Source organism: Pseudonaja textilis, chromosome 6, assembly GCF_049901715.1.
Source record: "Pseudonaja textilis isolate UNSWEBS1 chromosome 6, rPseTex1.2, whole genome shotgun sequence".
In the NCBI taxonomy this organism is placed as follows: Eukaryota; Metazoa; Chordata; class Lepidosauria; order Squamata; family Elapidae; genus Pseudonaja; species Pseudonaja textilis.
The window spans coordinates 46,808,723-46,832,043 of record NC_141995.1 but is presented as its reverse complement, the minus strand read 5'-3'; positions in this window follow the sequence as shown (position 1 = coordinate 46,832,043).

Sequence of the window (23,321 nt, the reverse complement as noted above, 5' to 3'; positions counted from 1 at the left end):
TTGAGTGAACGTGTAAGTGAACAGAAATGGGATGCAATCTCTACGCAACAAAAGGTTAACATCTTTCTGGAAATTGGAATCCATGCAGATTCAGAATAAGAAAACAGTGAATATGACAGATTGCTAATAAATCCCCAACAGGTGATTGACCTGTTAGCCTACAATTAGCCAGGTAAAACCAATTCCACAGGGGCTAAAAATTCTTGGCCTTTTGAATCTCTCCAAATGGGATGGCTTTTTTTCTATTTGTAAAAAAAACCCAAAAAATCCCACAGATCTCTTTCAGCAGCTGTTTTGGCACTTGAAAATGGAGATAATTCCCTCTTCCAAAGAAGAGAAAGCTACAAAAAGATTCTTTTTAAATGCTTACAGCAGTTTTTATAGTGAGAAAAAAATGGTGAAGAAGAGGAAAAGGAATGGTTGAAGAAGCCAAGACAGGGCCTGGAAGATTAAGCACTAATCAAGAAGTGGCCGGGTCTCTAAAACAGAACTGTTGTATCACTTCAAGTGTCAGCTTAGAATAGAATAGAATAACAGAGTTGGAAGGGACCTTGGAGGTCTTCTAGTCCAACTCCCTGCCTAGGCAGGAAACCCTACATCACTTCAGACAAATTGGTTATCCAACATCTTCTTAAAAACTTCCAGTGTTGGAGCATTTACAACTTCTGGAGGCAAGTTGTTCCACTGGCTAATTGTTCCAACTGTCAGGAAATTTCTTCTTAGTTCCAGGTTGCTTCACTCCTTGATTAGTTTCCACCCTTTGCTTCTTGTCCTGCCCTCAGGTACTTTGGAGAATAGCTTGACTCCCTCTTCTTTGGGGCAGCCCTTGAGATATTGGAAGACTCTTTTATCATGTCTCCCCTAGTCCTTCTTTTCATTAAATTAGACATACCCAACTCCAGCAACCGTTCTTCATACATTTTAGCCTCCAGTCCCCTAATTCTCTTTGTTGCTGTTCTCTGCACTCTTTCTAGAGTCTCAACATCTTTTTTTTTACATTGTGGCGACCAAAACTGGATGCAGTATACCAAGTGTGGCCTTACCAAGGCCTTATAAAATGGTATAAACATTTCACGTGATCTTGATTCTATCCCTCTGTTTATGCAGCCTAGAATTGTGTTGGGTTTTTTTTGGCAGCTGCTACACACAGCTGGCTCATATTTAAATGATTGTCCACTAGGACTCCAAGATCCTTCTCACAGTTACTACTATTGAGCAAGGTGCCACCTATACTATACCCGTGCATTTTATTTTTCTTGCCTAAACGTAGAACCTTACTTTTTTCAGCATTGAATTTCATTTTGTTAGATAGCACCCAATGTTCCCACTTAATTGTGGAGAGCAGTTCAAAAGGATTTATCTCACCTGCTATTCATTTGGATCAAAGGACTAGCCTTGGAAAAAGTTGGCTCTTCTACACAGAATAGAATAGAATAGAATAGAATAGAATAGAATAGAATAGAATAGAATAGAATACTTTATTGGCCAAGTGTGATTGGACACACAAGGAATTTGTCTTGGTGCAAATGCTCTCAGTATACATAAAAGAAAAGATATGTTCATCAAGAGTCAAGAAGCATAAGGTACAACACTTAGAGATAGTCATAGGGTACAATAGTCCATTCTCTTTATATTCTGTTCAAGTTTAAGATTTTCTCAGGCCAAACACCAATAATACTTACCTGGAGCTGCAAGTATTATTAAGGAGAATGCTTAAATTGTTAATGTTCTTCTAACGCAATGCCTGCTAGTCGTATTCAGATTACAACTGGCACAATTCTATGATATTGTTGTTAGATTTATAGCCTGCCTCTACTTTAGTACAACTCAAGGCGATATACACAATGCTCTCACATCATCACCAACAATCACCTGAAGTGGATTGTGTTGGATTTGAGAGAGAATTATTGGCTTGAGTCACCCAGCTAGCTTTCTTGGCTAAGGCAGGACTAGAACTCACGCCTTCCTGGCTTCTAGGAGACAATTGTTTAAAACATTCCATTTTCCACTGGTTTGGAAAAACTGGCATCTTGTTCTTTTGAGAAATAGACTAGGCTGATTTTTTAAAAAAAATTAATTTAATTTATTTTTTATTATAAATTTTTATTGGTTTTTAAAACAAACATAAACAAACAAAACATAAAAACATCAGGCCATCTTCCATATATGTATATACAGTATGCCGGTTGGTTTACAAATTGTTTTGTGCTTCCATTTCGTAGTCTTCAATTACAATTACATTGTATATGATCTCGTATTTTCAATCCAATATTAAATACATTGGTATCATTATTAATCAATCATTTGACTATACTTTTATTCATTCATGCTTTAGGAAATAATCATATTTTACTTAATTTGTTTTGTGACAATTCATATTATCATCCCAAATCTAAAATCATTTTGTAGATATAATAAGGAAAGAATACATTTTTATATATTTAGTATTTTCTAAAAGTCTACATATTTCATTACTATACTTTATTGTCTAACCATTGATAGAATAGATCCCAAACTTTATAAAATTGTTTATCATCCTGTTCTCTAATTTCAAATGTCAATCTGCTCATTTCAGCACATTCCAATATTTTCTTAATGATTTCCTCCTGTGATGGTATTTTCTCATTTTTCCAGTTTTTAGCAAATACAATCCTAGCCGCTGTTAATACATTTACAATCAGGAATTTCAAGTCTTTACTATATATTTCAGGTAAAATTCCCAATAAAAATATCTCTGGTTTTAAATCTATATGTTTTTTTGTCATTTTTTCCAACCACGTGTGGATTTTAGTCCAGTATTTTTTAGCATCCGCACAAGTCCACCACATATGGTAATATGAGCCAGGTGTCTGATGACATTTCCAACATTTTTTTGGATTTATTCTTGAACATTCTTGCTATTCTTGTCGGGGGAAAATGCCACCTGTAAAATATCTTATACAAATTTTCTTTATATGCTGTTGACATTGTCATTTTATAATTTTGAGACCGCAATTTTTGCCATTTCTCTAGATCAATCCCATATCCAAAATGAAGGTCTCAGGCATATAGAATGCAAGATTATTTGTGCTTTGCGGAATATGTAGAGATGACCTCATCTCTAAAATCATTGGTTTAATGTACCACTTCTCAGGTTCCTTCTTCTATCCTTGATTTGCCTGATTATCTTTGGAAAACACCTCATGACACACCCTAGGGTCTTCCCACCAAACTTCCATTTCATTTCAAACAGAACACTTTTAACGTACAGGAATGTTTCCGTTTGACAGGCAGTACTGCAGACTTTATTTTGGATATCTTTCAGCGTATTCCCCTCAAAAGGCACTACGCTGCCCGGTGATGCATTTCTCTCTATGGGGACATGGTGACTCATTTCCACCCATTAGATGCTTGGAACAGTTCCAGTATCCAACACTAATACCATTATGTGATAATGACCAGCGGTATCCATCGCCTTAAAATAGCATGCGATCTTGCTATCCGTTTATTTCTTCCAGCATTTGTATGTGCTGTTGCAAGATTACAGCCTCAGTGTTCAGATCCTCAGCAAGGCATTGTTGAATTCAGCTTTCCTATTTCTAGGCCAGATCCCGTCACATTCACACATCGTGTTTTCTGATTGAACTCCCGTTTTTCAGGGGAGTGCATAAAAAAGAGAGGGAGGGAGGGAGAAAAAAAAAGAGAGAGAGATATGTTTGGCCCTTGGGATATTGGGAAAACCACCCAATTTTATGGACCTTTTGATGAAAAAAAAAAGAGAAAAAAAGGAATCTGCAATTTATGGGTTTAAGGATGTGAAAGGTTAGCTTACATGAAAAAGGGATTCAAATATTTTTACCACCAGTTTGGTGGGCATGGCTTGGTGGGCAGGCTTTGTGTGCGTGCACACACTTTGCGTGCATGCGTGTGCCAAACGTGCACTTCGCACAAGCGTAGAGGCGGTCTAACTCACCTCCTGAAAACCTGCACGATCCTGGTCGCTTCAGCAACTGCGCTTCAAAAGCACACTCTTCTGTGCCGCGCAAAGCAGCTGCACTTCAAATTCAGAGGATAAAAGGTGAGTATGGGAGCCTGGGAGCCTGGGCAGGCGGGTGGGCCTGACAGCAGAGCGGTGGAGAGAACCGGTTCAGTCTCCGCTGCTCATCGTGGCTACCAGCTGGGCTGAACCGGGCTGAACTGGTAGAATACCACCACTGATTCAGTAGCTACTCTGGCTTTCTCTACGGCCAAGTCCCCCTGGTTTGTCTCTACAGACTGAGCTGTTTCTGGCAAGGCTTTGATTCTTTTGCCCTGGGTAGACCTTTGCAGTCCTTCCAATTTTGCTTCTGTAAATACTTTAGTTTGTATTCTAAATGGATATTGATCGGTTCGTCTCCATTCTCTTATTCTTAATTCTGGATGTTCTTTTTACAGAAGGAGTACATTCTTTTCAAATATCCTTTTGTCACTGGATTTGATTTGTAATAAGCTTCAAATATTTGTCAGGGCTAAAAAAAAAAAAAAACCTTTTTCTTCCAGTAGCTCTGCAGCTGCTGGGCTTGGTTGCTCAGCCAACAGTCCCGAGTTCTATAAACCTGTCAGAGCGTTTGCAGCGTGACTACCATTATGAGACAACCAGGAGGAAAACACAGAACACATACTTAGACTTTTAACAGTGGTGGTTTTTATACAACAGTTATATACAGACATATATATGTGGTAGGCAAAATACCTTGCAAGCAATCTTTCTTCTTCTTAACTCTACACAGAGAACTCTGCAATGGATACCAGACACAAGGAGAGAGAACATGCCCTCTAATGGCTGCCCTTCTATAAACGCCTCTTAAAGGGATAGAACCATTCCCAGCTGCAGCAGCACGGGCGCCTCAGGAGTAAGGCTGCAAGGTGATGGCCCCTCTCTTAAGAGATAAAAGCCAGCTGAGAAACCAGAGTTTTTTTGCAGGAAGCAAAGAAGTTTTTGCACTCAAGCCTTGTGGACATTTGGAGTATCTTGGTTGGTGTTTGGAGAATCTTTGTGTTTGAAATATTTCTTAGTAACTTTATCTGGTGTTCTTGGCAGCCTTGCACCACCTTGGCAAGGCTCGTTCTCATCTTTTAACCGGGAAGGAATTCATAAAGAATCAGTAAAAGGTTTTGCTGTTACCTCCGTTTCGTGTTGGTTTCCTTGGAACAAGGTTTGAGTCAGAACAACAAGTAAGCAAACATCTTAACTCTACACCCAGAGAACCCTGCAATGAATACTGGACACAAGGAGAGAGAAAACACGCCCTCCAATGGCTGCAATATATCAACACCTCTTAAAGGGATCTTTACTCCCCAATCTTAAAGGAAAATACCCATGCTATGCTGATTCATTCTTATTGCATCATCCTATATTACATCAGCTTCACTGCTGGTTGGTTCTTAAATCCCAAGACCTTAACAAAGCCATTTGTCTCCAGGTGTCCAGAAACTTTGACCTGGGATGGGTTTCTGTTGATTTCATTATTCTTGTGAATGCAAGAGAAGTCATAAAATGGGGCAAACCCCACCTAATAACCCAGCATTGGAAATTCTGGCCACAATTGTGCTTGTCAGTCAAAGGCTTACCTGTATATACAGATAGACATCAACTTACGATGGTTCATTTAGGGACTGTTCAAAGTTACAACGGCCCTGAAAAAAGTTATGTATTTTTCACTCAACCGTTACAGCATCCCCACAGGGTCACAGGATCCAAATTCAGACAACAGACTTGTACTTACAACGATTGCAGTGTCCCGGTGGGTCACGTGACCTGCTTTTGTGACCTTCCGACAAGCGACTTCGATGGAGAATCCAGATTCACTTAACAATGGTGTTACTAATTTAACAACCTCAGCGATTCCCTTAAAAACTGGGGCAAGAAAGGTCATAAAATGAGACAAAATTCACTTAAAAAAATGTCTCCCTTAGTAACATATTTTTGAGGCTCCATTGTGATCGTAAGTGGAGGACTAGTTGCATGTGTTTGTGTATAAACATATATTTGTCTATTGTTTGTGAATCCCTCTTTCTCTATCTCTTTGTCTGAATGTGTTTATCTATATACATTTTTTTGTATTATAAATAGGTTGGTATATGTATGTTTTTCTTATTAGTTTATGTTAATTTTCGCAATATTGTTACTGAACTTTTAAAATCTAATTTTATTTTATTGCTCTTTTAATACCTGTACACAGCCTGGAGAGCCTGCAGGAATTAAGGCAGTAGATAGTTTGCATAAATTAACATTAAAATGGGTACTTTCAATCAGAATACAGGTGGAAGGGGCCTTAGAGATTTCCTAGTCCAACCCTCTGCTCAAGCAGAAGACCCTAGACTATTTCAGACAACTGGCCAGTCTCTTCTTGAAAGCCTCCAGTGATGGAGCACCTACAACATCTGAAGGCAACTTCTGTTCCACTGGTTAATTGTCCTCCCTGCTAGGAAGTTTCCCCTTAATTCCAGGGTGCTTCTCTCCTTGATTAATTTCCATCCATTGTTTCTCATTTTTCTCCTGATGCTTTGGAAAATAAATTGACCCCCCTCTTCTTTGGGGCAGCCCCTCAAATACTGGGAGACTGCTATCATGTCTCCCCAGTCCTTCTTATATCTAAACTGGCCAAGCCCAAATCCTGCAACCGTTCTTCATATGTTTTAGTCTCTGGGCCTTTAATCATCTTAGTTCCTCATTTTGTGGTTGTGTGTCCATCATTGCAACCATGTAAGAAACAGATAAGTCTCCCACCATGGCCATTTTGTGAGAATGCGATATCTTTTAGGTTGCCAGAACTTTCAAGATATATATTCCTCCATGTTTTGGGAAAGGACATATAGAAGATGACCAGGCTGAGCCCAAGGGAGAAGACAAGTATGTCATAAACCTCGAGTCTCTTCTTGCCCACAAGAGATCTAAGTCCAGCCCACTGTCAACTCGTAAAGCATTCCTATGTCTGTTTTCGAGTTGTCATAAGCGGAGGGGGGAGGAACCAGAAGTACATTCCACACATATCTTACGAAGATTGTAGCTAAGCTACCGGATCTTCTGCCTGTAAAAATCCTTCATTGGAGAATGTGATTGATGATGTCCAGCCCATGAGCATGCTTTGTTGGAGAATCTGATTGATGACACACCCAGGGGGGAGGAGGGAAATGGTTACAGGTGGCCATAAATCACATGTATCAAAGTTGGTTTCAACTGGGATAATGCCGACATGTTGCTCCTAATAAATCTTTTGGATTCTTTTGAAGCTTGGCTTGAGGCTCATGATTTAATTAGGATAATTGCCAGAACCCTGACAGCCACCTTGAATTCTACTGACTCTTATCTACCAAAATTCTCTTTGTCCATTAGTAGTTAACACAAAACGTAGAACAATAGATTTGGAAGGGAGCTCAGAGGTCTTCTCCAACTCCCCTGCTCAAACATTTCAGACAAGTGGTTGTCCAGTGTCTTCTTGAAGACCCACAGAGATGGGGCACCGGCAACTTCTGAAGGCAACTTCTGTTCCATTGGTTCAGATTCTTGTAGAGAGTTTTAGCAGACAATAAACCTTTGTTCGTTTGAACTGCCTGGACTCCTGATTTTTGGCCAGTGGTGGGATGCTGCCAGTGTAACCACCAGTTTGGTAATTGCGCGCGCACCAAATGCATGCTGTGTGCGTGTGAATAGCTTTCTGAAAACACTTACCTGCTACGATTCTACTGGGGAGTAACACAGCTGAGGAGTGGCGATCCTACTGCAGAGTAGGAATCAGCTGAGAGGATATAGGTAAGTACAAGGCAGGGGTGAATGGGCAGGCCCACATGATCATCGGCGTGAATCGGTTTGCTGCCAGCTGATTGTCAGAGCTAGGGGTTCACCCGAACCAGTCCGAACTGGTCAAATCTCAACCCCGTTTTCGGTGCTTGACAGGAGAAGGGTTGAAGTTCCATGTCTACCTCTCCAACTTAGGCTGCAGATTTCCAGCGATGGCAAACCTTCTTCTCACCCTGGACTGAAATCAAGCAGCATCAACATTTGAGGTGGCCCCTGGAAGAACATATAAATCTTGTAATTGTTGTGGCCTGCCAGCAGCCAGCAGAGCTGGCAGCAGACTCAGACAGTGAGGAGGTTGGGGAGGAACATAGGCCAGTCCTGGAGTCTGGGGAAAGCTCTGACAAGGGCTCTGCATTGGAGGCAGAGATGGGGCCAGGGCTGTCCAACAGTTATCAGCTGCCTTCGGAGTCAGAGATCAGTGGGGAAGAAGAACAGCTGGAGCCTGTTCCCAGTGTGCACATGCACAGAGCTGCCAGAAGAAGGGAACAGTTAAGGAACAAGGGTTGACTTGGGAGTAAAGGCTCAGGTGGACGGTGAATGCCCCCTCCGATAGGGAATAAAGAGGAGCGAAAGGGGCGTGGAGTTTGCAGGAGACAATTAGTTCAATTCATTCCGGGTGAAGATCTGTTCCTGACTTCTTGCCAAGTAATTGCTGCTACAGCATGGCATTTGGAAGCTATTGGCCTGGCAACTCTCCCAGCCTGATAAAGGTCTGTAGTTGTAAAATCTCTTGAAAGACTGTTGGCTGGGACTTTGTTGGAGAGGAATTCACTTTAACTTAAATAAAAGGGCTTTTACCAGGACAAGGAGTCGGCTCCATGATCTTGGGAAGGTCTAGGTTAGAACAGTAATTACTTTGAAGGTTCTTTCTTTTCTTCCTTTTCCCTTTAACCCCTAGTGACTCCGCCACAAACTTCACATGGGGACCTGGCCCGACCGCAGTCCTGAAGTGGACTCTTGCTTGGAAGTTGGCCGAAACTACTGAGCTGGAAGGGAAAGGGTTTCATATTCCCTCGCTAGGCCAGCTGCTTCCTTGAATATAGCCAAGAGGCGTTGATAGAGTTGAGTGGTGTTTTCAGAAGAGAGGCAACAGCAGACTGAAAAGGAATCCCCTGGACACGAATTCCATCGGAGCAGGACAGCAATTAACAGTCCTGTCTCTCGTCAAAGAGGAGAGGATTAATGGTCTGGCCATTACTGCTGGAACAGGGAGAGGCAGAGCAGCCTCATTAGACCGAACTGGGTAGCTTTGCATTATTTTGCTCCTCAGGCTTGGCACAAGGGGGCGATTTTAATAACCAGAAGGTAGGTTTCCCTTCTCTCAGGGGCCCAAAATTAAAATGAGAGGCGCCTCCAAGATGGAAGGGACGTTTCTGTCTTCATCCCCTCCCCCAGTGAGATATTCAATAGCCTTGTGTGAGCCACATTCCTCCCTGGGAAAGCGTAGGGGGCTGAGTTGACTCCAATTATTTCGTCCGTGCCTTGTTTTTCTAATAAAAAACTTTGTACAAATCACAAAGCGGATGCTTTACCCCAGCTGAAAAGATAAGCATTGTTTTAAAATTTCAGCTGCGGAAATTGACTTATGTATGGCTTCTTCCTTTTTTTTTTTTGCTAAGAAATAATAAAATAATTACCTGCTCTGCCTTGCTTCTCAGTTCTGTTCTGTTCTGTTCTGTTCTGTTCTACCCTACGCTATCCTACCCTACCCTACTCTGCTCTACTCTATTCTATTCTTTATCCCAATATTTTGTTCTGTTCTGTTCTGCTTTGCTCTATTTTTCCATTTCTATTCTATTCTATTCTGTTCTATTCTAAATCCCATTATTCTACTCTGTTCTATTCTGTTCTGTTCTGTTCTATTCTATTCTACATCCCATTATTCTATTCTATTCTATTCTGTTCTGTTCTATTCTATTCTATTCTATTCTATTCTATTCTATTCTATTCTATTCTATTCTATTCTATTCTATGCTGTGCTGTGCTGTGCTGTGCTATGCTATGCTATTCTACTCTACTCTACTCTACACTTCTATTCTATTCTATTCTATTCTATTCTATTCTATTCTATTCTATTCTATTCTATTCTATTCTATTCTAAATCCCATTATTCTACTCTGTTCTATTCTGTTCTGTTCTGTTCTATTCTATATCCCATTATTCTATTCTATTCTATTCTATTCTATTCTATTCTATTCTATTCTTTATTCCAATATTCCTCTCCTCTCCCTCCCTCCCTCCCTCCCTCCCCCCGTCTCTCTCTTGCATACACACATATACATAACACACACACATATATACACTGGTATTATTATGGTAGTATGTTTTATTAAGGAAGAAAATTTTGCCTTTTCTGCTTTAACTTCAAAATTGCCTTCATAATTATATGAAGGTTGGCATGGTGATTTTTTTTTTTTTTACAAAAAGAATCAGATAATCTCTGATATTCTTCTGGAGGAGGTTTTCATCAAGAACAAATCATAGGTCCTAAATGATGACACAATAATTTGTGTCAAGACTTTCTTGAGAAGCTTCATCTCCTTCTGTGGCTCTTCCTGGGTTTATTCCTGGTGCCATCACCCAGGGTTTGATGTCCCAGAACATCAACCTCAATCTTTGAAGGCAACTTCTGTTCCACTGGTGGATTGTTCTCACTGTTAGGAAATTTCTCCTCAGTTCTAGGTTGCTTCTTCCCTCGGTTAGTTTCCATCTGTTGCTTCTTGTCCTGCTTTTTGGTGCTTTGGAAAATAGTTTGGCCTCCTCATCTTGGTAGGAACTCCTCAAGTATTGGACTTCTTCTAAATCTTCCAGGTGGATAATGTTATGATAGGAGAATAACATCCTTGCACTTCACTTCAGACAGAAAAGCTACGTTATCTTAATGCATTTTTCCCCAGGAAAAGCAGAGAGAGAGATTCAACACACACACACACACAAAGGAATATTTCACACGTGGTTGGGCCGATACTTCTACTTGAGCTCTTTCAATTTTGGTTTCTTAATATAGTATTTTCCTGTTAAGATACTTTATTTCACCAAAGGGACTCAGTTTTCAGATCATTTTAGAGATTTCTAGTGGGCTATTCAGCTTGGATTGCCCACGTTTCAAATACTAGCAGGATTTAAGTCAATTTTGATAAACCCTTTGCTCCGTTTATCAGCAGGAAATTGATCAAGAGTTGAAAAACTGATTTTAGGAATCAATTGGACTTCGTATTAGTCCAGGGAAGCTTAGATATTAAGGAGTATTGAACTCCAGTTAATGCTATGGTATTATGTTGTTAAGGTTCTATTTGTGAAAAATCAAAACATGGTGATTTCTTTTTTGCTTGATACTCATAATGACACTCTTACTAAAATTCTTTTCCTGTTTCAAATTATTTCAAAGTATTGCCTATATATATAAAAATTGTAGAATGTAACAAACCACACAATACAAGTGGATTTACAGTATGTACCAAATCATCATTAGTTGCATATTAGTTTAATAATAATAATAATAATAATAATAATAATAATAATAATAATAATAATTTGCCTATTCCAGGTCTTGATAGGTAGACAAAAATGCCAAACCCAGTCTGAACATCTGGCTGACTGTGCGATGATTAATAATAATAGCAATAGTAATAATAATAATATACTCATTATTTGCAATTGTATAATGGGTACAAGTTTAGTTGATGTATTGTGTTATTAAGTTTCATAACAATACTTTGTGGCAAGTTTAACAGATTATAACATTAATCCATAGATAATACTGCATTCCAGTCAAAGATTTTCTAAATTGTGCTGCAAAGGTTATCCATCAAATTGATAGTTATTATCATCTCCTGATTTGTTATTCATTTTAGTTGAACTTTTTGATTCAAGGATATTCAAGCTTTGATTATTAGTTCAAGTGGGAATGTATTGTCTGTTATTGACTATAAAAAGGTGCAGGTAAGAATTTGATCCAATTTTTGCTTTTGGCTGTTAGACGTAGCTTTTAGCAAAAAAATAAAAATAAAATAAAATATTGGAAATATTGGAAAATCAAAGTACTTCTTTCTATAGGTCAGAGTTATTTTAAAATAGAAAACAGCGTTGGCTAAAAATTTTATGCTAGGGCTGTGAATTTGGAAGGCTCCTTTAATTAAGGATTGTTTGCTTAGTTTTGGCCTGCATTTCTAACAAAGGTATTCTTAATAGATGGTTTATATCTGTTCAAATGGGCACTGGATATGGATGCTTGCAGTTTTTTTTAAATTTCTCCTTAAGATTAGAGATGCCATCATAGTTTGTCAAGTTTGTGTCCCTGACCACATGAGTATAAAATGTGTGTCTTATGTCTAATCCGTCTTGATTCTTTTCAACTCTTACATAAATGTCTCTGGATACTATTTTTGAGGGTGTGTTTTGGAATCAGTGACAACTCCTAGCGATTAAATCATGGAACATTGAACATAGAATAATAGTGTTGGAAGGAACTTGGAGGTCTTTTACTCCTTTCCATGGCAGGACATCCTACACCATTCCAGACAAATGGATGTCCAGTCTCTTAAAAATGTCCAGTGATGGAGCACCCACTGTTGTGGCCTGCCAGCGGCCAGCAGAGCTGGCGGCAGACTCGGACAGTGAGGAGGTTGGGGAGGAACATGGGCCAGTCCGGGAGTCTGGGGAAGGCTCTGACGAGGGCTCTATGTCGGAGGCAGAGATGGGGCCAGGGCCATCTGACAGTTATCAGCTGCCTTTGGAGTCGGAGATCAGTGGGGAAGAAGAACAGCTGGAGCCTGTTCCCTTTGTGCACATGCGTAGAGCTGCCAGAAGAAGGGAACAACTAAGGAACAGGAGTTGACTCCGGAGTAAAGGCACAGGTGGACGGTGAATGGCACCTCCCATAGGGAATAAAGAGAGCGAAAGGGGAGTGGGGTTTGCAGGAGACATTTAATTATTAATTCATTTAATTATTAATTATTAATTTAATTATTAATTCATTTAATTAGTGTGAAGATTTGTTCAGTCTCTCTCAGAGACTCCTTGCCAAGTATTTCCTTGTACAGGTCTGTGGTTGCAATTCACCTTTGAAAGACTGTTTGCCGGGACTTCCCGTTCCCCTTCCCCTTCCATTCCCTCCCTCCCTTCCCTTCTTTTTCCTCTTTCTCTTTCTCTTCCTCTTCCCCTCCTCTCCTTTTCCCCCTTTCCCTTCCCTTCTCTCCACTCTACTCCACTCCATTTTGAGAGCGATTTGTTCTCGTCTTCCTAGGGCTGAGAGACAGTGGTTGGTTTAAAGTCTCAGGTGACTTCATCATGAGCCTTGGTGGTGCAGTGGTTAGAAAACAGTACTGCAAGCTACTCCTACTGCAATTTGGCAGATCGAATCCCACCAGGCTCAAAGTTGACTCAGCCTTTCCTCCTTCCCAGGTGGATAAAATGAGGACCCAGATTGTTGGGGGCCAGAGGCTGACTCTGTAAACTGCTTTGCGTGGGCTGTAAAGCACTATAAAGTGGTATATAAGTCTAAGTGCTATTGCTATTGCTATTATCTAAGAACTCAACATCCTGTGTCCATCCACATAGTTTGATCTTTAAATATGCTATTTTTTAAAAAAGAATTCTTCATCACTAGTTTTTATTTTCCATGTTTTATATAAAGCGATGTTTTGCTAAAATTGAAATGTTTCCTTCAAGCTGTTCGCTTAAGTTGGTCGTGATATCTCCCTGTGCTTCTTCTGGTGCTATTGCTTGAGGTTAGCATTTTCCAAATAATTAGAGAGAGAGAGCCTTTGGGGGGGAAGAACACTAGAAAAAGTAAAGGAGGTGCATGCTGTTTCACACCATAGTAATTTGGTGATTGTAGGAAAATAATATTACTGACCGAGTAGTAAAATAACAGACTGCGCTTGAGTTGTCCCTTGGTCATCATAAGTCGATAATGAGTGAAGATATATTATTGTTATTATAAATGGTCTTTGGATTGTTTTCAGCTGCCTACGTTATTTAATGGTTACTCATATCCTCTGCAAAAGATTACAGGATTTGACAGGACAATTTTGTATACGTGCGTGCGTGAAGCAACAAATGATGTCCTGTACAGCTTCACAACGGTTTCTTAAAGAAGATGTACACAGACACAACATTGCTCTCTTTATAGGGTCCAAACGGTATTAATAAGAAAAATGCTTCTTGTTTTTTTATGTGTTAGAGAAATAGAACAGAGTAGATCAGAAAATAGAATAGAATAGAATATAACAGAAGAGAACCGTGATGGTGAACCTATGGCATGCATGCTGGAAGTAGCATGCAGAGCCATTTCTGCCACCATGCGAGCTGTCGCCTGGAACAGACCCATTGTGCATGTGTGCGCGCCCCCAACAGCCAGCTGATTGTCAGCTATCTGCCGCGCATTAGAAAATTATTATCCATGTAAGGAATATTGTAAATTTTGATTGTAATAGCACAGAGACATATGTACCCAGATGACACACTGTTTAATGTCATACGTTCAAGTTTAAAAAATAAAAAATTTTATAACGTTTTTTATTTTTTAAACTTGATAAAGTGTTTTGATAAACTTTATAAAGTTGATAAACTTGATAAACTTTATAAAGTTTTTTATTTTTTAAACTTGAACATATGACATTAAACAGTGTGTCATCTGGGTACAAATATCTCTGTGCTATTACAATCAAAATTTACAATATTCGTTACATGGATAATAATTTTCTAATGCGTGGCAGATAGCTGACTCTATCTATCTATCTATCTATCTATCTATCTATCTATCTATCTATCTATCTTTATATTTATATAGTTTTATATATATAGTTTTATATAGATAGATTCTGCCGAAACATTGCTACAACTTTAAAAGCACAACTATAATGAAGTGGGAAAATACCTGAACAAAGCTGAATATTGTATATATATATGTATATATACCGTGTTTCTCCAATACGACCTCCCCCAATAGGAAGACCCAGCATGTTTTCTAGGCATAAAATGAAATTAAGCCCCTCCCCCCAAATTTAGGCCTATTTTAAAACATGCAAAATGAGGGGAAGGGCGGGGGGACTTGCCGTTAGGAGTGCCCCACGGGCAGCAATTCCTCGCCACCAGCTGCTCCTAATGGGCGATCATGGCAGAGCGCGGAGAGCTCCCTTCTCCTACCAAGCACCTTTGCGGCAGATCCAAGACCTTCAGCACCCGCCGCTGTTGATTTCCCTTCTGCCTATTCCGCTGCCGCGTTTGGAGCTGCCACTTCCACGTTTGGAGCACCACTGCTGTTTGGAGCACCGCTGCCGTTTGGAGCTGCCGCTTCTGCATTTGGAGCTGCCGCTGCATTTGGAGCTGCTGCTTCCATGTTTGGAGCGCTGCCTCTGTTTGGAGCACTGCTGCTGTTTGGAGCTCCTGCTTATGCATTTGGAGCTGCTGCCGCATTTGGAGCTGCTGCTTCTGCGTTTGAAACCCCACCGCTGTTTGGAGCAATGCCGCTGTTTGGAGTTGCCATGTTCACATTTGGAGCTGCTGCCGCTTTTGGAGATGCCGCTTCCGCGTTTGGAGCACTGCCGCTGTTTGGAGCACCACTGCCATTTGGAGTGCCTCTGCCACTCCAAACACGGCGGCAGCTCCAAATGTGGAAGTGGCAGCTCCAAACATGACAGTGGTGCTCCAAATGGCGGCGGCACTCCAAACACGGAAGTGGCAGCTCCAAACGTGGTGGCGGAATGGGCAGAAGGGAAAGCAACAGCGGCGGGTGCCAAAGGTCTTGGGTCTGCAGCAAAGGTGTTTGGTGGGAGTAGGGAGCTCTCTGTGCTTCACCAGGATCACCCATTAGGACTGGCTGGTGGCGAGGCTGCCCGCGGGGTGCTCTAGATGAGGATGCAAGGGGGGGAATTAAGTCACCCCCCAAAAGATGGCCTAGCTATTTTTTCGGGGCTCAAAAAAAATATAAGACCCGTCCTTATTTTATGAGAAACATGGTGTGTGTGTATATATCTATCTATCTATCTATCTATCTATCTATCTATCTATCTATCTATCTTTGGTTATTCGGGTTTTCTCCCACGTAAAATTGGAAGTATCTAGGCAACGTTTCAATGAAGTCTCATTCATCAACTTCAGGCTTGTGTCTTCAGCTCTGTGCTTCTCAGAGCTGAATCTCTTCTGCCATCAGAGCTCAATCTCTTCTGCCATCATCAGGCTTCTGTATAGTGTTCATCGATGAACACTATACAGAAGCCTGATGATGGCAGATGAGATTCTGCCGAAACGTTGCTACAACTTTAAAAGCACAACTACTATGACGTGGGAAAATACCCGAGCGAAGCTGAATGCCATATATATATATATATATATATATATATATATATATATATATATATATATATATATATATATATATGTATATATATATATATAAAGGTGGTAGTTTGTGGAGAGTTTTTAACCCTGCAAATTGAGACTTTATTGCAACCATTCATTTGTTTATTTGTCTGAATTTAAAAGTCACTCAATTTCAATAGGCTTATATTTTTCCTCTCCTCTCCTCTCCTCTCCTCTCCTCTCCTCTCCTCTCCTCTCCTCTCTATATAATTATATTTGTGTTACAGTCCTCAATCTTGGTTAATAGACACTTTTTTTTCCTGGTGGCGGAGAGAAATTGGACAGAAAATGTCAAACGCACTACAATTCACGGTGCTGCCATCTTGCGAGAATATTAATTGAGCGATGGTTGGATTTATTTATTTTGCAGCTAAGGACATAATCCCAGGACTGTTTTTAATGGATCTGTTAATTGGTAAGCGGAATTATAATTATAGACATAATCATGGAAATTTATAATCTTGCCTTATTTACATGATGTCAAGAAATTAATCTACAGAGATCATATATTAAACTCTATGTTTGTTATAGGGAATCTCTGCTAATTAAAAGAAAACCTGAATTAGCTATGAGATGGACTCAACTGCCTTATGCGTTCTGCATTCCTATTCAGCGGGGTGTCAAGAGTTCACCTTTTGAGTGGTTATTGATCTGGATTCAAACACTTCATTAATCTAAACACCCGTTATATAGATTTTTTCCTCCCAATGTGATTTTGAAAAGGTTGAAAACAGTATTGAGGGATAATAGCCAAATTAGCTTTTTATAGTATCTCCCTTGGGAGATCAGACGTTTGCAATGGGAATAGGGGTGAGGCAGACAAAAAAAAAGTGATTATTGATGGACTCTTTCCCCCATTTGTATTCCATTAGGCTGAAGAGTTTGGAAGACATTTTGAACACTTGGGGAATGAACGGGTAGATTAAAAACAAACCAAAACCAAAGACGTTATAAGCAGTGGTGGGATCCAACTTTGTAACAATCGGTTCAATGAGCGCTTGCACACAGCGTTTGAAAACCGCCTATTTTCGGCTCTAAAACTTACCTTCTGCTGCAGCCCCGGTGAGTAAAACAGCTGATGTGCGGTGAATCATCTGGGCTGCAAAAGACGGAAATATAGGCAAGACTGGGGTGGGTGGGTGGGGCCAACTAATCTCCAGAATTACCGGTTCGCTCAAACCGGTCTGAACCGGCTGAATCCCACCCCTGGTTATAAGCTATCTGATTTGGAATTGTGCCTGGAAAGGCATGTGATTTAGAGGCTGAATGTGGTAGAGTTTAGATCTAGCTTGGCAAAAGCCAAACCAATAGGTGATTGCAGAGAGTTAAGGGTTGTCTTGTCTGTAGAGAATCTCAGTCATTCAACTCATATCCTGTGATATAACCTGGATGGTATGACCCAATATGAACTCTCATATCCTGGACATAAACTCTTTCAATTCCTTCCCTCAAGGTGACGTTATAGGGCATTGCATGCCAAAGTATCTAGACCAGGGGTGGGCAACTATGGCCCTTTTATGAATTATGGACTTCAACTCCCAAAATTCCTGAGCTAGCATGGCTTGCTCAGGAATTCTGGGAGTTGAAGTCCATAATTCATAAAAGGGCCATAGTTGCCCACCCCTGATCTAGACCTAAAGATAGTTTTTTCCCCCCATGCCATTCATCTCTGCTGAACACCTAATTCCTACCACACTTGTCTATGCCCTAGGATGTCAAATCATCTGGTAGGGCTGTATTATTTATTTATTTGGAAATTTTATATTGCCGCCTACTTGCACATGGCAACTCAAGGAGGCTTACAGGACATAAAAAACACAATAAAAATAAAATAAAAAATAACCCCCCACACAATAATACATAGTCATTTAATGGACTCCATCCCAATCTGGGTTCCCCAGGACCGCTGGCAGAATTACATCTTCAAGGCCTTCCAAAAGAGTGCCCTAACCAACAAACTAACACTAGCATGGATGATGTTCCCCTAGTTGGGTCGTGAAACGTCTGCAAGAAAATAAGCAAGCTCAGAGAGCACCAAGCACCTCATAGTCCTCCTCCTCCTCCTCCTCCTCCTCCTCCTCCTCCTCCTCCTCCTCCTCCTCCTCCTCCTCCTCCTCCTCCTCCTCCTGTTAACTAGTTAAGTCATGAAACGTCTGCAAGAAAATCACCAAGCTTAGAGAGCACCAAGGACCCTCATTTTCAACCCTGAGCTACAAATATTCTCTTTTTATTGCTAATGTATATAGTCAAAGAATGCTCACGGCACCTCTAGGCGGCTAACACACAATAAAAACAGAATGCAGAAAAATAAAATAGATTAAATAAAAATAATAACCCCCCTCCCCCCAGCTACAATGCACACTCATACCAGCCATTGAATGGGCTCCATCGTGCTCAGTGTCAGAGTCTTAATTTCTGGAGGGAGGATGTTCCAGACGGAGGGGGCCACCACGGAGAAGGCCCTTCTTCTGGGGCCCACCAGATGGACCTCCTAAAGGGATAGTACCCCCGACATTCCTCACCTCCCCACTCTAGTAGGGTTGGGTAGATGTGGTGGGCAAGAGACGGTCCCTCAGATAACCTGGCCCCAAGCCATTACAGGTTATCTTTCTCATCTTTTCTATTACCTACTGTACTCCTTCATCATCTTGTGACTATCGCTTTGTCGTTTGTAATCTTACGATGTACCTTGATTGCTTTCATTTGGTATCCTAGGGCTGTCACTGAGGGTGGTGACATCTTATGACTTATGTTGATTGTATTTGATCGTTATGATTGGGATTTATCACTTGCTGCTTGTATTTACACTGAGAGCTTCAGCACCGAAGACAAATTCCTTGCATGTCCAATCACACTTGGCCGAAAAAAAATTCTATACAGGTTGTCCTCAACTTACAAAAGTTCATTTAGGGACCATTCAAAGTTAAAATGTGACTTATGACCGTTTTTCACACAACTGTTGCAGCATTCCCAAGATTGTGTGATCAAAATTCAGACGCTTGACCACTGACTCATATTTATGACAGTCGCATGTCCTGGGGAGGGTCACGTGATCCCGTTTTGTGACCTTCTGACAAGAGAAGTCAATTCGCTTCACAACAGCTTACTCACTTATCTGCTGCCATGATCCACTTAACTGTGGCAAGAAAAGTCGTAAAATAGGGCAAAAATCACTTCACAAATGTCTCACTTAACAGTGGAAATTTGGGGCTCAATTGTGGTCATCAGTCAAGGACTACCTGCATTCTATTCTAGAGTTGTCTCAAAGGTGCTTCTTTCAAAAGGCAACTGGACTGTTCTTTCCTTGAGAAGAATGAAGGAGGAGGAGGAGGAGGAGGAGGAGGAGGAGGAGGAGGAGAGAGGAATAGGAGAAGAGGAGGAGGAGAAGAGAAGAAGAGAAGAGAAGAGAAGAAGAAAAGAAGAGGAGAAGAAGAGGAGGAGAAGAGGAGGAGAAGAGAGGAGGGGGAAAAAAGGAGAAGAAAAGGAGGAGGAGGAGAAGAGGAGGTGGAGGAGGAGAAGTTGTTTTTGCTTCTTTAAATTTCAGTCTTTCTTTGTTTCCATCCCCCCTTTTCAGCCACAATCTGGTTGACCTGTTTGCGTTCTGCAGTTTAACCTGTCCACCCTCCACTACTGGAAGGAAGCAAGGAAGATTTCATTATATCAGAGAGGTAGATTAAAGACTAATTAACAGAAATGTGGGACTGATGAATGGTAGGTGAACTCTCACCTAATGACAGCAATTAAAGTACTTCAGTATTTCAGCATTGAAGAGGCCTGGCTCCCATAGGACCGCATTGCCAGTTTACAGAGCTGCTGGTGCAATTGCACAATGGGGTTTAACCACATAAGACAGGGGTGTCAAACTCAAGGCCTGCAGGCCAGATCTGGCCCCCGAGGTGCTTAGATCTGGCTATGCGGGGCCTCCCTGGAAACAGCAAAGAACCAGCATGCAGTGCCTCTGCTCAGGAGGTCGATGCATGTGGCACTCCCTGTTGTGGCCTGCCACCAGCTAGCGAAGCTGGCAGCAGAATCAGACAGTGAGGAGGTTGGGGAGGAACCTGGGCCAGTCCTGGAGGCTGAGGAAGCTTGGACAAGGGCTCTGCGTCAGAGGCAGAGATGGGGCCAGGCCAGGCTGTCAGTCAGCAGCTGCCTTCGGAGTCAGACAGCAGTGAAGCAGTGGAGCAGCTGGAGCCAGTTCCCAGCCTGTGCGTGCGCAGAGCCGCCAAAAAGAATGAACAATTACAAACTCAGGGTCAACGTGGGAGCAAAGCCACAGGTGGACAATGAATGGCCCCTCCCATAGGGATTAAAAGAGCAAAAGGGGAGGGGGACTTTTGCAGGAAACAATTTGTTCATTGCAGCAGTGTGAAGATCTGTCTGTGCATCTCAGAGACTCTGTGCCGAGCCCTTCCTTGTCAGCACTGCGTTTGGAAATATTTACTTGGCAGTTCTTCAAGCTAGATAAGGTCTGTGCTCCTCTTGAAAGACTGTTTGCCAGGCCTTTGGCTGAAAGTGAAAGCAGGAAAGTCACCTTCCTTTAATAAAAGGGGTTTTACCGGGACAAAGAGTCTGCTTAGTGCTTTTTGGGGAAGCTGAGGTCAGAACACTCCCAAGTTCTGTTTTAGCTGGTGGAACGTTTGGGGCACCACAGGTGCCCCCTGACATGAGTGTCATTGAGGTCACACAACCTTGATGCGGCTTTCAATGAAATTGAGTTTGTCACCCCTGACATAAGATCAGCACAAACTGAATTTTGCTTCATTTGTGTTTGGCTTGGTTATGATTCACCCTGTTGCAAAACCCCAGCAGTTACGTTTCTTATGCAAAGGTTATTTGTAATGCTCGGGTTCTTAAAAGAATTTTAAAAAAGATGCTATTTTTTTACAAAAATCCCCAAGGCACTTTGCATTTTATTTAAGCCTCGGAGTGTCTCCCTAGAAAAATTCCAGACAAGATGGTTGTGTTGGTTGCCACAAATCCAGATCCAGCCAAAGTAGCAGGGCTGCAGCTGACAAACACACAATGCTACTGAAAAAGGGAAAAATAAGATATAAATAAATTGCTATTCTTGACTTTTGTCCTCTGGGACCTGCTGAAGACCCAGGAAAAGGAGAGGGATAACCTCTGGTTTTGTAGAATGAGACACCAGCACCAGACATCTAACTGTATTGGAGCCCGGTGTTGTGGCCCGCCAGTGGCCAGCAGAGTTGGCGGCAGACTCATTCAGTGAGGAGGTTGGGGAAGAACATGGGCCAGTCCTGGAGGCTGAGGAAGGCTCTTGACGAGGGCTCTGCGTCAGAAGCAGAGATGGGGCCAGAGCCGTCTGACAGTTATCAGCTACCTTCAGAGTCGGAGATCAGTGGGGCAGAAAAACAGCTGGAGCCTGTTCCCAATGTGCACATGCACAGAGCTGCCAGATGAAGGGAACAGTTAAGGAACAAGGTCAACTCAGGAGTAAAGCCAAAGGTGGACAGTGAATGGCCCCTCCCATAGAGAATAAAGAGGAGGGAAAGGGGAGTGGAGTTTGCAGGAGACAATTAGTTCAGTTCATGAGGGTGAAGATCAGTTTTTTTCCTGACTTCTTGCCAAGTAACTGTTGGCCGGGACTTTGCTGGAGAGGAATTCCCTTTAACTTAAATAAAGGGTTTTTTATTGAGATGAGGGGTCTGCTTTATGATCTTGGGAAGCCTAGGTCAGAACACCCATCAGCCTGGATTGCAACCTGTAATAAGTCTGTTCCTTTCAGCTCTTCATCCTGTCAGTGAATGTTTTCATCCATCCCCGAGCATCCCAGGTTTGATATTGGCCTTGTGAGACTGGCTCTGCTTTCTGGAGCTTTGGTAAATTTATGGAGCTTCTGTGTTCCTTCCTTCGGTGTGATGGACGGTTATCGCTGCCTTCCTGACATTCCTTTTCTTTTGCTTTATTCCTATTTGATTTCCTTTGGCTTGCAAAGCACTGTTGGCTCGTCTCAAACTGCATAAAATGTTGCTGTTCTCCAAATTCGCATTAAATTGGCTCCTTTTGGGAGGACCGAATTGGACTACGGAAGTCCGAGGAGCTGAGTTGTTTTGGAAATCCACTGTGCATGTACACTGTAAACAAGGCATTTTGCAAACCTTAACTGACCAAATTCTTATAATTCATTGATTGTTGTTTGGAACTTAGAATTATTGATTGTAACTATGATTTGTGATACATTATTACTTGCTGTGCATGTGTGTACACTGTGAGCTTTTGCGCCGGCAACAATTCCTTGTGTATTCAATCACACTTGGCCAATAAAGAATTCTATTCTATTCTACTGTATGTTCTGTTCGGTTCAGTTCTGTTCCATTCCATTCTTCATTCCTCCGTTCTGTTTCATTCCGTTTCATTATTCTGTTCTAATTCCAATTCCAATTCCAATTCCTATTCCAATTCCAATTCCAATTCCAATTCTAATTCTACTCTATTCTACTCTACTCTACCCTATTCTTTCCCATTCCCACTCCACTCCATTCCAATTCCAATTCTAATTCTATTCTAAGTCTGCTCTACTCTACCCTACTCTACCCTACTTTACTCTATCCTATTCTTTTTTCATTTACACTCCACTCCATTCCAATTCTAATTCTATTCTAAGTCTACTCTACTCTACCCTACTCTACTTACTCTACTCTATCCCATTCTTTTCCATTTCCACTCCACTCCACTCCACTCCATTCCAATTCCAATTCCAATTCCAATTCCAATTCCAATTCCAATTCTAATTCTAATTCTAATTCTAATTCTAATTCTATTCTAAGTCTACTCTACTCTACTCTACTCTACTCTACTCTACTCTACTCTACTCTACCCTACTTCACTCTGTCCTATTCTTTTCTATTTCCACTCCACTCCACTCCATTTCAATTCCAATTCCAATTCCAATTCCAATTCTAATTCTAATTCTAATTCTAATTATATTCTTACTCTACTCAACTTTACTCTACTCTACATACTCTACTTTATCCTATTATTTCCATCCCCACTCCACTCCACTCCACTCCATTCCATTCCATTCCATTTTCTGAAAAAGTGACCAAATTTTTGGCCACAGTTTTGGTCGTACTACCTGCATCTATCCTCGAAGTATCTACATTTTTGAATAGAGAAG